Source organism: Dermochelys coriacea, chromosome 1, assembly GCF_009764565.3.
Source record: "Dermochelys coriacea isolate rDerCor1 chromosome 1, rDerCor1.pri.v4, whole genome shotgun sequence".
In the NCBI taxonomy this organism is placed as follows: Eukaryota; Metazoa; Chordata; order Testudines; family Dermochelyidae; genus Dermochelys; species Dermochelys coriacea.
This window is the reverse complement of record NC_050068.2, coordinates 84,637,590-84,655,764: the sequence shown is the minus strand read 5'-3', so window position 1 is coordinate 84,655,764 and position 18,175 is coordinate 84,637,590.

Here is an 18,175-nt window from a genome sequence, read left to right as displayed (position 1 = left end):
CAATAGATACAAAAAATACATTATAAGTCTGATTGGCACCACCCATTTATTCAGAACTCAGTGAAACAACTTGTTTACACTGAAAAGGTTTTCCCTTACTTCATTGAAGCACACCACTTTCATATATTTCACTATGTCTTAGGCTATGTCTACACTACCGTGGTAAGTCGACCTACAGTACGCAACTCCAGCTAAGTGAATAACGTAGCTGAAGTCGACTACCTTAGGTCGAGTTACTGCGGGATCTACACCTCATGGGGTCGATGGGAGAAACTCTCCCGTCGACTTACTTTACTCTTCTAATCAGGGATAGAGTACAGGGGTCAACTGGAGAGTGATCTGCTGTTGATTTGGCGAGTCTTCACTAGACCCACTAAATCGACCACTGGTGGATCGATCTTAGAGCATCGACCCCAGCTGTAGTGCAGATATAGTTTCAGAAACATAATGCCAGGGTGGAGATCAAACGACCTTTTCTCCTGAAAACAGACGATTTCCCACTAATACTGGAGTCCATATCCAAGTCACCAGTCAGGTTTGGTATAGGATCACTATTCAAGATATTGAACAGTTAGGCAAATTATATGAAAACTTCAAATGATTACTAAATGATTTTAGATTAATGAGACACTGTAGGATCTCTAATTAAAAGATGGAAATACACATTGTTTACAGTTAACTTCAATTGCTTTTTTGTAAGCTTCACCATTCAATATATAAATGGATTTCACATCGAAATTAATTTCAAATGAAGTATGATTGTGTCAAACCAAGCTGCCTACTTTTCACTTCTGCTCTGGTGATTTACAACAGCCTCTTGACTATCTTTGTTAAGTATGTTTGAAAAGTCCCTGCCGACACTGTAGCCTCATCTATAGCACTTGCTTTCATAAACATTTCAAGGCATTCTGGTTCAGATGTATTGGGCCAAGGCCCTTTTCAAAAAAATCAGTATTCTGGTAGAAGAAACAGAGCATATGAACACAATTTTAGGAGAAGCTAGATTAGTTCAATGCACACAAGTGAAGCTCCAGTCTTCATATTACAAATCAAACTTCAGTAGTCCTATTCACTCTATTGTGATGTGTTTACAATAATTTATTCTTATATTACCTAGCTAAGGGCCTAATGCTGTTATCCCAACCCAAACAAACCTCTCATTGTCTTCATGATTTTTTTGCATGAGTAAGGGCTCCAGCATCAGGCTCTTAACTTCTTATCACTTTATCGTTTTTTCTTTAAAGTGTATTGTATTCAAATTTGGAGCCTCAGCCATTTCCTAGGAGGCACCTGTGTACTAGTACAATAATTCATGCACTAACCAAATGCAATGGCCAAATTTTCAGGCATGGAAGCCCAAATGTAGTGCCTAAATGTGGATTTTAAAACTTAGGTTCAGGCACCCGAGTTTGAAAAAGTTAGTTAATAAAGTATTTTGTACTAGAACAATAATTAACATAAAATATAAAAACATTTCCCTTTTATGTATTGAATGATGTTTATCATTTGTGCATGTTTCTCCAAATCAGTTCCCTGCCATTGCAGGGGTCTCAGGCAGTGGAATACCTTGGTCCCTCCTACTGTCTACCTGTGACACACAATAGTTCAGTCTGCTGAGGGATGTAATACTTTAGTTTGATTAAGATTATTGGGCTCAGTACAATGAGTGGGTGGGATTTAATGGTCTGTGATGTTCAGAAAGTCAGACTAAAAGTTGTGGGGTCCTTTCAGTCCTTAAACTCTATGATTCTATGTGTATTATACTCCCCCATCCCCCCAAAAAAAACCTAAAGCAAAAAAATTCATAGATGCAAGCAGCTCTTTGAGATCCAGAGAATAGTGATACAAGATATGACATATGGAGATATAGAAAAATATGAAGTTACTGCATAGAGTTTATACAAATGGTGAGCACATTACTGTTATAAGAATGCCAATCCACAGACCCAAAATGTGTTGTCTTATTTTACTGAATTACTGGACTTCATCTCAAAAATGAAGAAATTGCTAAATATTCATCTTTCCAAAGCTGAAATGAACATTTAATGGATAAAGGAAAAAATTTGCCTTGAGCACTAGTGATGCAAGATTGGATCAAAGAATTATAGAATTATAGAGATCATCTTGTTCATCCCCCTGCACTGAAGCATGAGTAAGTATCAATGGAAAATGCAGGAAATATCATTGCAATCTTAAAAAGATGGTTTAAAAATATCTTTAAAATTTGGTGATAAAATTGTGGGGGATCTGGTGAGATCTTATGTGTAAAGTCTATGTTCTATCAGTACCTTGTACTATTTGATTAATTCAGTTCTGTTAGGTGTAGAGAATATTGCTGATGAACCTTTTTTATACCACCAGAAAAGAATATCTAAAACTAAGATTTTAAAAATCAATATGTGAAGGTAAATTTATTTTTACTTTCTTCTGCCATCAGACAGTATGATCACAAATTCGCTACTATCATATATATGAGGATGCACTCAACCTAACAGTCTTACTAAGTTGCAGATGTTTGGGTTTGGCTTTTGGTATCCATACCCAGAAAAGACATTTTTGTCCTTATGATAGCTGAAGCGCTTATTCAGTTAGTTGGTTCACAATAAAAACTTTTAGAAATCACTACTGTCTCCCTCCTTTCTCTGATTCAGCATACACAGACATGTCACAGCTAGTGTTGATCTATCTGTTGTAACTCAGCCTCTCTAAGAAATCAAAAATGTAATAGAATGGCACCTGTTTGTTTGAAGCAGAGTTTTCTTTTATTTCTAGGACCCTTTCTGATAGTTTTTTCCCACAAGTTTATTATGTTGAAAGGCTTCTAGAGAGGCATTTTCATGTCAACTATTGTACCACTTTGCAATAAATGACTCTTGTGCTGATTCCCTTTGTTCACTGGTATCATCAGGTATAAAGGAATCTATTATAGCTGGATGACTTTCATATTGTCTAAATGTCTGCTGACAGTCAAAGAAAATAGTTTCTGTTATGCTGCTTCAGTTTATTCAATAGAACTGAAGGTTTCTGAGTTTTACAGTAAAAGACTTTTATAAATTTTGGTTTGCACTTATTGTGTTAGAAAGGGGCATAAATAATGCTACCTGTCTTTTCTTAGCTTTTCAGTGATCACTTGACTAAACAAGAAATAATTAAGATACTTTTAGGTAATGTCATAGGCCATGGGTGATAAATTCATTTAATGGAGAGAGACAAATTCCATTTTTAATTATGGTCAATGAGCTAGATTTACATTTAGGATTCCATGCTCTCTTCCAGCCACAGCAGAATATTTACAGACATTAATGGGAGGTTAGCACAAAGAAAAGGGTAGGATAGAGTGTCTGTGTGAGATTTTCAAAGGGGCCCGAATGAAGGAGGCACCCAGCTTTTCATCTCTCCTCTGTTCTTCCTTCATTTTCTTCCCTAGCAACTCCCAGTTCCTTACCATTCTGCTTACTGTGAGTCTCATTCCCACCCACTTCTCCATTCCATCCACTAAGATGATCTGTAACAAAATAGTTACTTTTGGCATACCAATGAGATTAACACGGGTAAAGGAGTTCACACTGTGTCAGTGATTCAGACAGTCTGTAGTCTCAGGAAGGCATCATGAATGGGAATCAATTTCAGGAATTGCTGAGATGGCAGCTAGATTTTACAGCTGAAATCTAACAGACAAGATTTGTCATCTTGATGAATATCAGAGCCATTATTTAAATGGAATTTAATAATTTAATAACTTGTTATTGAGTCCAGGAGCATTAATTTATTAATTTTAATGCTAGGTTCTTCTTAGGTCAACTTTTACTTTCAGATCACAACTCTGTTATTCTTAAAAGTTTGACAAATTTTTTAATTCATCACGAATCACAGAGGCATATTTTCAATAACTGTATACATCAAATTTAGATACATCAAACATTCTAGCCATAAATTAAACATAAAATACAATTGCAGTTTTGTAAGCAATTTACCCAGACCAGTGTTGAAGCCCAGCAGCAATATTGTAGAACATTACAAATCACCAATATTTATTATTGCATTTTCTTATAGTCAGTTATCAGCTTCAGTTTTTCATTATTCTTCATACAACTGATGTAAATAGTAAATGCAAAAACTATAATTTTTCATTCAAATGGTGAAGCCAGATAATTGGGTCAGGAGTAGCAGAGTGCATTGCTCCAATACCTCATTTGTATTTCTGAATCAGTCATTTAGTTGTTATATGTTCCATGGTCTGGTCTGTTCATGGTATGTTCTCACCCTAAGTGAGAAATCATGACTAATGCCATCAACCTGGCAATTGAACATTGATCAACCATCTCCCAGCCTTCAGAGCAACAACTCAAGCCACCATAACAGTTGTCTTCAGGGCCAAGCAACATACCAGATAGGTTCTTATACATTTGTCACACTTCAAGTAATTCTTCAAGGAATAGGGATGCACTTATCTTAAGGCAATTGTGTAGCACCTTCTGTTTCTTCTGTTTGGTTTGACGGAGACTAATTTAAAGCATCAAAAGTAATGAATAAAGTTATGTCTTGAGGATCTCTTGGGCCTTACAAAGTAGAAATATGCCTATAGAATAATTGAAAATCTACAGTATAGTTCCTTGAGGTCTTATTAGAAATAAAGTAGATTCAACAAGATAACTTTCAGATACTTCTACTAAAGAAGATTAATAGAAATGCAAACTCTGAAATGAAATCTGACCACTTCTCACTCCTGGTAACCCGGGGTTTGGGAAGAGTTTCTACACATGGCTGGTCCAAATCTCTGGTAGCACTTCTGGATTCTGCAACTTCTTTTGTAGGTTCAGTCAACTCTGGCATCCTATACTGTGACCTTAGTTTTTATGCCGTTTCCCAATTTCTTTGGAAGTGACAATGCTTTTCTTTCTATTGGACATTAGCCAACTGAGTTCTCAGGTTTCATCTTCTCTGTTTCTCTGCTGCTTCCCTCAATATGCAAGAGATGGCAAACGTTTATAAAATATTGTATTCCTTTTTATTGGAGGCTTTTATATTCTATTCATTTCTAGGTTTGTAATTCTATATTGACACAAACTATTAATTTTAATCCCCCTTTTATTCACAAGTTAGGTGCTTACACCTATCAATATTTCTCTTCATTCTTATGCCATTCATGTCATTTTAAGAGTGCAACAGTCACTTAGAAAGAAAACAAAGTCCTTTATAGTTCCTCTACGTTTAGAGGGCATAGATATAGTCAAAGATTGTATGGACTAAAACCTTTTATACCATATCCTCCAGAGCTTACAGTAGAACAAGACACATATTGAAGGAACAAGGCAGATAATTTGATCATAGAAAGACATATTCTTTGGGGGATTCAGGAAGTTTTGATCCCTGGAACCTTCAGCTTTCTGTCACAAGGCAAGCTATTCCTAAATGGATTAGAATTAAACCTACATTTTTTACACCTGTCTAAAACAGGATTAACTCCCAGAACACAATGGACCACTGTGCATAGGCAAACAGAATGTAACCCTTGTTAGTCAAACTTTGGTGATTTTTTTGTAGCTAGAGAGACAGAGAGAAATTGCATCCCTATATGTTATGAGAGATGTTTGCCTAGTGAATAACAATAGCTTGATTTTTTTAATTTAAATGTCCCATTTGCTATTCTTGAAGTACTAGAGATGGGAACATCATTTTACCTGGAATTGCTTAAGCAAGATGCCTCACGGGTACGTGATCTTCTATTTCGGGAAAAGGTGGGGTAAACAATGGTGTATATGTAACTCATGTGCCTAATAGGGAGATATCTCTTTAAGAGACCCATTGTGGGGAGGTAGGAGTCAGTTGTGTCTGGGTCATTGTTGCTAGGTTGATTTAGCACCCCACAACCAGAAGCTTCTGGATTTGGGTTTGGGTATGCTTCAATAGGTTCCCTGTCACTGGGATCAGACTCCATGAGGGCAAGCAGTCAGGGCAGGGGCTATACAAAGGGCCATGTCCCCTGTGTGAGTTGGGAGAAGCTAAGCCCAGGAGCAGAAAGCAGACTGTTGTCCCTAACTCTGAAACATCTTGCAGCAGGGTTTTCTTTAAATCGATAAACTTAACCGAGTGTTTGGTTAGCCAGTTAGCTGTCTGGCTAGCAGTGATTTCAGCAGAGGAAGAGCCTTCATGGATTCCAACTGAAGATTCCTACAAGCAAGTGGAGGGAATATGTTGTTTTACACTCAGCAGACTGTATAGATTTGATGATCAAAGACTCTAATTGAGACTTAGATGAACTAAACCTACGTTTTTGGGAACTCTTAGTTTCTTATCACTGTGTTTCTGTGGGGACTGAACTGTTCAGATTTTAATTTGTTTTCTTTGTGTTTATGTATAACTGTGAGGATAATGTGTGTGAATTATAAAATAGCCATGTTATATTGTACAAATTAGATTATTATTTTGTATCATAAGATTTTATACATTTATTAAATTAAATTAATTTATTTAGTTCCTTTTTGGACTTGAATGTGGGAAGGTTGACCCTGTGCAATCCTTGCTGAAAATCCTTAGAGACTGAACTCTGGGTCTCCAGCTACTTTTCTATGGGAGTTGGGTTTTTAGGCATTGGAGAATGGCAATAAAGTGAACTCTAGCCCACCCAAAGGTTACATATGCTGGAACCTTTTTTGGGTCCTTGATAGGGGAATAGAGTGTAGCTTTTCTGATTTAAGGGACAGAATGAATTAATAGTTACTAAAATAAATTCAAGGCATATTTGATTTCTGTACATCTCACAGTTATGCTGCATTTATAATTTGAAGGTTATTCTTTTCAATAACAATGGTTAGAAACTTACTGAAAAAAAAATCAGTCTGCATCACCTGAATAAGTGATTTGTACCCAACCACAGAAATGCATTAAGCAAGTCAGATATGGCCGTTGAGCCTTGCTTAACACAAAGATGTCCTAAAAAAAGATTTCCGGTTGTGACTGACTAAATAAAGCAACAGTAATACTGTTAAAAGCAGCAAATAGACTAACTAATAGCACCTTATAGACTAACAGACGTCTTGGAGCATAAGCTTTCATGGGTGAATACCCACTTCGTCAGATGCATGTAGTGGAAATTTCCAGAGGCAGGTATAAATATGCAAGCAAGAATCAGGGTAGGGATAATAAGGTTAGTTCAATCAGGGAGGATTAGGCCCTCTTCTAGCAGTTGAAGTGTGAACACCCAGGGAGGAGAAACTGCTTTTGTAGTTGGCTAGCCATTCACAGTCTTTGTTTAATCCTGAACTGATGGTGTCAAATTTGCAAATGAACTGAAAGTCAGCAGTTTCTCTTCGAAATCTGGTCCTGAAGTTTTTTTGCCGCAGGATGGCTACCTTTAAATCTGCTATTGTGTGTCTAGGGAGATTGAAGTGTTCTCCTACAGGTTTTTGTATATTGCCATTCCTAATATCTGATTTGTGTCCATTTATCTTTTGACGTAGGGACTGTCCAGTTTGGCCAATGTACATAGCAGAGGGGCATTGCTGGCACATGATGGCGAATATTACATTGGTGGATGTGCAGGTGAATGAACTGGTGATGGTGTTGAGTAGGTCATAAACACTGCAAAAAAAAGTGTTAGGAGAAGAGAAAAAATTCTCAATTCTTAGTTCTGGTGTTCAGATGTTAAATTCAGCACAGGCATAGGTCAGAGGTTCCCAAACTTTGTTCGTGGCTTGTTCAGGGTAAGCCCCTGGTGGGTTATGAGATGCTTTGCTTACCTGAACATCCGCAGGTACGGCCGCTCACAGCTCCCAGTGGCCGCAGTTCACCGTTCCTGACCAATGGGAGCTGCAGGAAGTGGTGCAGGCTGGGTCTCCCCTTCTGACACCTCCCATTGGCCAGGAATGGTGAACCACGGCCACTTGGAGCTACGAGCAGCCGTACCTGCGGATGCTCAGGTAAACAAAGCATCTCATAGCCCACCAGCGGCTTACCCTGAACAAGCCGCGAACCGAGTTTGGGAATCCCGGGCATAGGTGATGCAACTCCCATAGACTCCAGCTAGAGGGCGAGATTTGGTCCCAGGTCAGAATACAAAAGGGTGGTAAATAGAAACCTGTGGAGGCACTGGTCAACAAGACCAATTCAAGTTAAGCATCTAATGGCCATGTCTTCAGATGGATCTGGAAAGACACCTTGAAAGTTCCAGTAAACAGAGTGTGCTGACATATATCATATACTAAGGAGAATACACTGGTATGAACACCACACCAATACATCAGATGTTAATATGAAAAAAGACAGGCTAAATTGGGTGTGCCACCATACACTTGAAGTAGTTGTTTGAGCTGTTTTATGAGCTTGGCAGTGGTCAAGTATACCCAAATGCCTTCCAGATAGCAGTTACAATCAAAAGTCTATTTTTTTACCCGCAGTTGCCACCATATTAAATCCAAGGTGATGCAATTATTTTGTATTCCTGGAATAATTCTAGTCTGCCCAGTATTGCTGGATCTGCAATCATGACTGTAAAACATCATCTCTGGTATTCCCCCAACTGGAAAGATAAGAGACTGTCACCCCCTAACAATCCACTTGACAGCCAGTGTCCAAACCCTGTTTACTCCCCCTTTCCACAAGTGCCAGGATCTGAACCATAGTAATTCAAGTTTGTTGAAGAAAATTTAATTTTATCTCATTTTAGTCTTTAAATAAATCCTTCTGAACCTACATTCTGAACCTAATTCTGCATAACCTTTTTTCTAATTCACTTTGCTTCCATAAACAGCACCACTATAATCTCTCAAAACTGAGCAAATTCCCAAAACAGCAATGAACAGCTCTGATCTTGCTGAATCCATTAAGAGGCTGGAGACTGACTGACCTATAAAGAAAAAATGTCCGTAATTAAAGTAAATGTTCTGGCACCTGGCACAAAAACATGTATTTTTAATGAGGATGATATAAATTATGCATATTAAATGCATGAAAAACATTGAGAAGATGGAATAAACCTTGTTCTGAAGGACAGTATTGATATAAAATTAAGCACCTGAAAATGAAATGGACCCCCAAAGTCAAATATGAAATAGAGAGCTAAGAGTAGATCCATTAGCTTCTTTCATAATCTAATGTAATCAGTGCTCTAATGATACTGTAACAGGAAAGCCAAAAAAATCTAGGAAATGGTTTTAAGGAAAGCATTTGAGGCATGCAATAAGTGATATTGGCATGAACAAATAAATACCACTTTCATAACAGCCATACAAGTGCATGGTATATCCCATTTTAACATCGGACCTTTCAGCATCAGATTATGCCATTCATACTCACTGAGCTGCACCTTACTTCAAATCTGGGTGTCTCAAGTTAGGTACGAAAATCCATTTTTAGTCTCCATTTTGTTCCTTAACATTATGTATCCAAGTGTGAAAATTTCAGTAAAAACACCATTTTCCACAGTAGTTGGATTCCAGAAAAGTTTGGGGTAAATCACTTTGCCCATCAATGAAGTAAAACATAGCAAATGCTTAAATGTTTCTAGTGGTTTAGGTCAGGAAGTGAGAGAATACTACCATACCTCACTGGCATCCCTAAATTTTTCGAAACCACTACAAAAAATGACCAAAAGTTGCTTTTCCATAAGTAATGTCACTGCTTTAAGATGCAGTATCTCCAGACCTTCTGGAGCTAAAAGCAACTGTTCTGTGTCAATTAGGCACTCTCACTGCATGTGAGCCAAGAGATGGCTGTAGCTCTACATCACAGTCTGCTGCACAGAGCTTCTGGTCTCCAGGAAGTGGGTATCCTTTAACACGAAGTTCGTATTATTCAATGAAATTCAACCTGGACAGAATTGCATTGCCCCTAGCCTGACTTTATTAAGCATTCTCTTGCACAAGGATCACAGGATCAGGCCCCATGGGCCACAATCACAGATGGTGTACAGCAGCAGAGCTGCTAGATGAAAGTCAATTACAGCAGCAGAAGACCTAGCTCTCTATGTGCTCACTCTGATGCCCTGCATCTATTGCTATATTTTATATTTGTTCTCATTTGCTTGTTCTATATCTTTGTTTATAGTTGGCCTTGGGTTGTTATTTGTTTGTTTGTTTTGTAGCTGGCTTTTTAATGTTTGTAAAACTTTAATATAAAGGAAACCAAACAAAGCATTTTAAACTATTACAAAATCAGATATATTCCCCAGGAATTTCAATTGTAGGAAATGGAGAACAAAGATCTACAGAGCACTTTTTTAATAATTCAGAATTACTTCCATGAAAATACATCAAATAAGTTTAGGTGCTTAATTATATTAAAAAATTATGTACAAGTAAAATGGTGTGCCCAGTCTAACTTTTCCATTTTTATGTATGACACTTTTGTTTTGTTTTAAATAATTCTATCCTCTCAGATTAATTATTCAACAAAAATTTGAGTTCAATCACTGTTTATTAAAAAAAACAAGGAAAAAATTTACAAGTATTTTCTCTACTTAAAAATAATCATAGTGTAGCCCCCGCTCCTGTTAACTGGCCTGTCATGAGGTTGTTCAAGACAGGGAAAGCTTTCCTTGAGACTTTTTACACAACTTTGTGGAACTGGGCCTGAGGCTCCTTTGTGTGCTCTGTGTTGTGTGTCAGTGTGTGCTCACCTCAGACCAGACCCACTCAGACAAACCACCAGGAACAAGGCTTTATTCCGTAAAGAACATAGAACAGGATTACAGTCCAGCAGCCTCCTCTCTGCTTGCCTTCTGTGTACTCCCAGCTCAGTCAGTTCTGAGACCTTCTGTTGGGGGCACAGAAGGTACATTCTGACAAGAACCAGGAAGTTCTTCCAACATGCTGCAGTTTGTAGTCCATAACTTTTAGTTCCCACAGCTGCAGTTGAAGCATACTGGACCTTGATAATGATCCAAAGCAGTGCGGCGTGATGCATTTACATCATCTGAGTCAGATGACAGCAGCAGAAGGTTAATTTCCTTTTTTGGTGGTTTGGGTTCTGTAGTTTCCACATTGGAGTGTTGTTCTCTTAAGATTTCTGAAAGCAAGCTCCACACCTCATCCCTCTCAGATTTTGGATGACACTACAGATTCTTAAATCTTGGGTCAAGTGATGTGGCTATCTTTAGAAACATCACATTGATACCTTCTTTGCGTTTTGTCAAATCTGCAGTGAAAGTGTTCTTAAAATGAACAACATGTGCTGGGTCATCATCTGAGACTGCTATAACATGAAACATGGCAGCATGCATGTAAAACAGAGCAGGAGACATACAATTCTCCCCAGGAGTTCAGTCACAAATTTAATTAACACATTTTTTTTTTACTGAGCTTCATCTGCATGGAAGCGTATCCTCTGGAATGGTGGCCAAAGCATGAAGGGGCATATGAATCTTTAGCACATTTGGTATGTAAATATCTTGCAATGCCATCCACAACAGTGCCATGTGAATGCCTATTCTCACTTTCAAGTGACATTATAAACATCATATCATTTGGTCTGTGAAAGGAGGAGCCATCAGCTCCACCTAGAAAGACTTCATGTCATGTGAAGGCTATTATGAACACAACTTTCTTTCTCAGATTGCCATCCACACGATCTGGAGGGCATGGAAGCAATGTGCCATAGCTTGGCTCCACCTGGCTAATGCTTTTCGATCAATGCCCTACCAGCACATTTTTGCCACCCTGTGAGAGTTTGGGATGCCTGAAAACTTTCTCCAACTGATCTGAGAACTTTATAGAGGCTGCACCACCACCACCACCACCAGCTACTTCATAGAAGGAGAGATGCCTGAAATTCCTATCCATAGCAGCGTGAAGCAAGTTTGTCCCCTCAGCCCCACTGTTTTCAACTTAGCGATGGAGCCACTAATTTGAGCCATCTCCAGCAGTCTAGGCAGTTTCAACCTGTATGGCAACAGTGTGAACATTCTGACCTATACAGATGGTCTGGTCCTGATCACAGACAACCCCAAATATCTCTGACAAATGTAAACATCACCAGCCAGGCTGACAACTGGATGGGACTCCTCTTCAGTGCTAGGAAGTGTGCATCGCTGCATATCGATGGCAGTAGAAGGGACTCGGCCCAGGCAACACCTTTTCAGATCTAGGGTGAACCTGTGATCTTCCTCGAGAATGGGCAAGCATATCAACATCTTGGCACACCCACTGGTTCCGCGTCCAGCAGACACCTGAGGATACCATCATGGAGATTCTACAAGATGTGGCCAGGATCAACTCCTCCCTACTGGCACCCATGGCATAAGATCATTGTCTTGAACACCTTCCTGATCCCCCGTATTTCATTCATCCTGAGGGGATCTTCCATGCCAAAGGTACCTCTGAACAAGGCGGACAACACCATCAGGCAGCTAGTGAAGAAGTGGATGTTTTTTCCCCAGAGAGCGAGCAATGAACTGCACAGGCAGGGTGGCACCAACATCCCTCATACGGGTGATCTGGGTAACGTTGCAGTGATCACTAATGCCTTCCGCCTTCTGCCATGCCCAGACGCCATGGTGAGGAACATCGCATAAAGTGCCATGGGGATGTCATCAAGAAGCGAATTGCCAGGACACCCTCTAACCAAGATGTCGCCACCTACTTGAGCAGCTCACTGGAAGGCAAATTTGTAAGAAAAGGGGGAGACTTTGCTTCGCTCTGGACTCATGCCTGCAATACTATGGGATGATTGGAGAAGCATATCAGCTGCCGCTGGACCTGTTGTGAAGAATGCCAGGAGCTGGAAGTCCTGGTGTCACAGGTGAAGAACACGGACCACACAATACTCACTCTGAAAGCTAGAACCATGCTGGAGAGGACCCTAAAGGATGCCATCCGCTGCTAATATGTGGAAAAACTGAAGCAGAAGCTGGACCAGGGCAAGACGTTCGAGGTGATGTGTAAGTGGGACGCCAGCAACCACTTCCTCCCCAGGGGCAGCTTCACCTGATTTGCCAACTGGAGGTTCATCCACGAGGCCCAGCTCAACTGCCTTCCATTGAACAGAACTGTCCGCCATGGGAATTGGGACAAATGATGTAGGAAGTGCGGCTACGCCGACGAGACACTGTCCCATGTCCCGTATAGCTGCAAGCCCCATTCCTGAGCCTGGCAGCTGTGACACAGTGCCATCCAAGATTGCCTGGTCAGAGCCATCCCACCACCTGTAGGGAAGGTTGCTGTGAACTCCACCATCCCCGGAACTGACAGCCAACTGTGACCAGACAGTGTCATCAGCAATGAGGACCGGAAGAAGATCATTATGGTGGATGTCACAGTGCCCTGACCTTCCGTAGTACCCAAGCTCAAAAAGTGGAGAAATACACCCCTCCAGCTGAAACCTTGAGAGCTAAGGTTTAGACACATGCACTGATCATTAGAGCCTTGGGTGCAGGGGACCCCAGTAATGAGCAAGTGCTGCTAGGCTCAGATGATGAGGCAACTCATGGTGTCAGAAGCCATCAGGTGGTCAAGAGACATCTACATAGAACAGATCACCGGACATCAGCAATACCATGAGGGATGAGCTGGGGTGCCGATGAGAAGCACAGTCAGGAAAGTAATTGAAATACTTTCCTCATGGATTGTATCTTTTAAATGGACAACCTACCCTAAATGCTCAATTACTGAGGGAAAATCTTCAGTCATTGATATATTTTGCTTTCCACAACCAAATCTCTGTACAACTTTTCATTAGCAATGTACTCAAATACTTGGATGATAATATCTAAACTGGATTCTTAAATTTATTCACCTAAATTTGGATTATTGCAGATTATGTACTATATGTATCATAAAAAAGAAAAGGAGTACTTATGGCACCTTAGAGACTAACAAATTTATTTCAGCATAAGCTTTTGTGAGCTACAGCTCACTTCATCTGATGAAGTGAGCTGTAGCTCACGAAAGCCTATTCTCAAATAAATTTGTTAGTCTCTAAGATGCCACAAGTACTCCTTTTCTTTTTTGCGAATACAGACTAACACGACTGCTACTCTGAAACCTGTTATATATATCATATGACTTTTAAAAACAATCTGTATTTGTGGATAATCTAAGCACTCTACCCAGATGTAGAGACACTGTTCTCAGCCTGTGTGTTATATAATTTTAACTTTAGCTTTAATACAATTTTTATATCCGGCATGTAAATACCTTGAATGCCGGCTACAAAAGTGCCATGCAAATGCCTGTTCTCACTTTCTCGTGACACTGTAAATAAGAAGAGGGCAGCATTATCTCCTGTAAATGTAAACAAACTTGTTTGTCTTAGCGATTGGCTGAACAAGAAGTAGAACTGAGTGGACTTCTAGGCTCTGAAGTTTTACATTGTTTTGTTTTTGTGTACAGTTATTTAACAAAAATATCTACATTTGTAAGTTGCACTTTCACGATAAAGAGATTGCACTACAGTACTTGTATGAGATGAATTGAAAAATACTATTTATATTGTTTAACATTTTTACAGTGCAAATATTTGTAATAAAAATAATATATGCTTTGATTTCAGTTACAACATGGAATACAATATATATGAAAATGTAGAAAAACATCCAAAATATTTAATACATTTTAATTGGTATTCTATTGTTTAATAGTGTGGTTAAAACTGTGATTAAATGTGATTTTTTAAAATTGTGATTAATTTTATGTGTTAAATGCATGAGTTAACTGAATTAATTGACAGTCCTAGAGATAATATTTGCCCACGCATCTTATAAAGTGTCCATGTACATACTAAGTATTCCAGTATTCTACCTTACATACAGTAGGACAAATTCAGAGGTAATGTGTAAACTGATGAACATTGGCTCTCCTAACATTGTTAGACTCATTTGCATTAAACTACACTCCTTTAAACCTATTTACATCCAGTTACTGGGTTATTGATTTGTAGTAGTTTTAAAGGAGTCTCATTGTAACTTGCATGCCAAGGAGCCAGAAGAAAGTGTTGGTTAAAGTAAGGAGTAACCCACTTTTTACTTACACTTTTTTAACAGCCTCTTCCAAGTAGCTTTTTTTTTTTTTTTGCTTAATTTGTTTCTTTTGGTTCCTCCACATTTGTATTATGCCAACCTAAGCTCCCTTCAGCACCGAGGATAAATTCACACATGTGAAAAAAGGGGATGGTAAATTATAAATCTTTAAGTACAGTCATTGTGAGTGTAAATCAGGGTAGAAGGAATCTAAAGTGGAGAGTGCCAGCTGGCTTAAACTCAGCCTGAGAAAAAAGGCTAAAATTTTTAACAAGCAGAGCACAAGCATTTTGAAGCAGTCCTGGAAAAGTGTTCTGTTCTCTGACAATCTGTTTGTAACAGATTCCTCTTTACCATAATCACACCATGCCCAAGGCTGATAAAGGTTGTCAGATGGTATTCTGGGATACTCACCATACTTGACTGACAGAGATCTTCAGCTTTCCCCTGCCTCCTGCTGCAGAAATGGAGCATAGACATTTGTTGCTTTCATCTCTAGAGAGACTAATTTACGTGTATTGCTTTACTTTTTCAAGGCTATTTCCATAAGGAAATATGTCTCAAAATTGTGGGTGGTTCTGGCTGACAGCTCCAAAGACCAATTCTTCCAGTTTATGTTCTGGCTTGTTTTCTGCTTATGCATACAGAATAATGTTGTCTATTTATTTATTTGAAAGTTTTTCATTTTAGTAAATGAATTCCTCCCTGACCTCATAGACTGACATTTGTATACTAGCAAGAGCTGTAGTGAAGTTTTATGCAGATCTTTACTTGGTATTTTGCCATGGATACAGGGGAGTATGCTAGGTGTTCTTCCCCTGCCAGCCAATTCACTAGACCTTTAATGATTTTTTTTTCATTTTTGGTTACACTAGGAAGACATTTATATGTAGTGATGGATTAAGCTTTCTTTGTGTCAAGTCACATAAGACTGTGGATTTCTCTATAGCCAAATGCACTCTGCTGAAGAGAGCTATTGTGCAGTATTTTTCATACCCCATTTTATTTCTACAAATTGTATATTGTCCATGTTTCTATTTTCAGTCTATTTTGTAGCTTAAATTCATTTCCTGATCCTACTCCCAGTTTATTTTTGCCTTTACCTTCTGTTCAGTTTCTTTCCAGATATTTTTTATGAAGTTTAGCAAGCTTGTTAGATGGATGTTGTTTTCCTTCTATTATATATTTATGCTTTTTTGTTATCTTTTGTGCTGTTTAATCCATGCTTTCTTGTGACTGCCTTTATGGATGTTGATCTACCTTTTCTTTTTAAAAATATATATAAACATATCATGCTCTTTTCCCCATGTGTCTCCTACAGCATCTGGAGGCCAATTAGATCAACCTGATTCTTTGGTCAGACAATGGACAATAAACCTAATCAGCCTGCCCCTATGTTGACTATACTATTTATTACCACTACTCAAAAGGAACATCAATGTAAATTGCACCAATGTTTCTAACAGCTGGACATGGAAAATCAGGTTGTGATAAAAAAAAGTTGTTCTGTGTGCAGGAAACAAGAATCAAACTGTCTCTTTCATTTTATTCTGCATGATAAATTTAAGAATGATGACCAAGCATTATGATTATGATAAACCAGAACTTTACTGTTTGTTGCAGTTACAGATCAGAGAAAGATGTGAACAATTACAAGAGCAGGTAGTGTTTTTCAAGCAATTTATCATTATTTATTAAGGGACAGATCCTGGCTCTTGCTATGCATAAGGAGTAAGAAGAATCCTTACTCCCCTCTGCCAATCACTCACAGTTTGGGTTGCAGCATAGGGTGGGAAGCAGTCTCTGCAAAGCCACTTCTTCCCCTTCCACCCAGGTGGTTGAAGCAGGGGTAGAGAATGGACAGAGATTTGTTCTGTGTCCAACCCCAATGCACCAGGCAGCATGGTTACACCTTTAGTGCCATAGCAAGGTATAGGGCTTGTTCCAGATATTCCACCCAGTGCAGGGCTAGAAAAGGTAGGACGGTTGTTACACAGAGCTTCCAAGCTGTTCCTGAGGCAGCTGCCCCATGCACAGGACTTGTGTCAAAGCCACAATTTACCCCTATGTCCCTGGTAGTTACAATGAGCTTCTGGTGACATAATGAAGGTCTCCAACAAATTTCCACAGGAAGAGGTGCTGAGGTGCAAAGATCACACAAGACTTCTCTCTCTGGAAGCCCTGACTCAATACAGACAATTTCTCAGTGGAAGGCTTCTGTGGAACCTTGATGATGTAGTAAGGCTGCCTTCTGCTTGTGGAACCCTCTGGGAACAAATGCAGTACAAACAGGAGTGCAAGTATAGCAGTATCCTCCGGTACCCTGTACCTGCAAGAAATTTCTAGCTGGTACGGGGTACTGGCAAGACGTGGGGCTGCCGGACGGCTCTTCTGCCCCCACAGAGCTTCATAGCCCTACTGGAGAACATGGCTGGGGGTTGGGCTTCACTCTGCTCCTTTCCCCACTGCTGCTGCGGGGAAAGGAGCAGAACGCGGGTAGGTCATTCATTCTTAACAGCACAATACATATGCTAACAAACTTAAACAAAGCATATGTATTGCTGTTTAACACTGGTCAGGACCAAGTCAAAGGTACAGGAGTTGGTCATTAGTGTTCTCCACCCACAAATGGTGCTATGAAGAAGCTGACTGAAATCAGAATTGGCATAGAACTAAAGGACCTATGTGGCCTGGTTGACTGGATAAATGAAAGATGCATTTTTGAGCAGCAGCTCCTTTGGTTTTCCAGGCTAGAAGCCTCTGTCCCTCCATATCTGGCCCTCTCTGCTTTGGACTGAGGCTGTCAGGCGGTGGCTCTCACCAGAGCTGAGCATGACCCTTGGGGTTTATTGTTTTCTCTTCCGCATGTGACAACTCTGCTGCTATTGTTTCCAGATGTGACCTTCATGTTCTGGAAAAATGTCTTATGATGAACATGGAATTACAAGATGAATCTAATACCAAACAATAAAACAGGGAAAAGATGTAGGTCTCTGTCTAGAATAATATACAAGGGAATTCAATCTAATTATACAACAAGAAAACTCAGCAAACCAGAAGTGAAAGAAATAAATTTCCCCTTGTAACAATGGGAGCTGTGTTAGACACATATAGGACTGAATCACTGGTGGAATTATTATTGTATATAAGCCACTGTCTAGGAACAATACACTATACCTAGCTGAAAGAGAGAACTCAAATATCAAGGACGAGTCTCCGATAAAT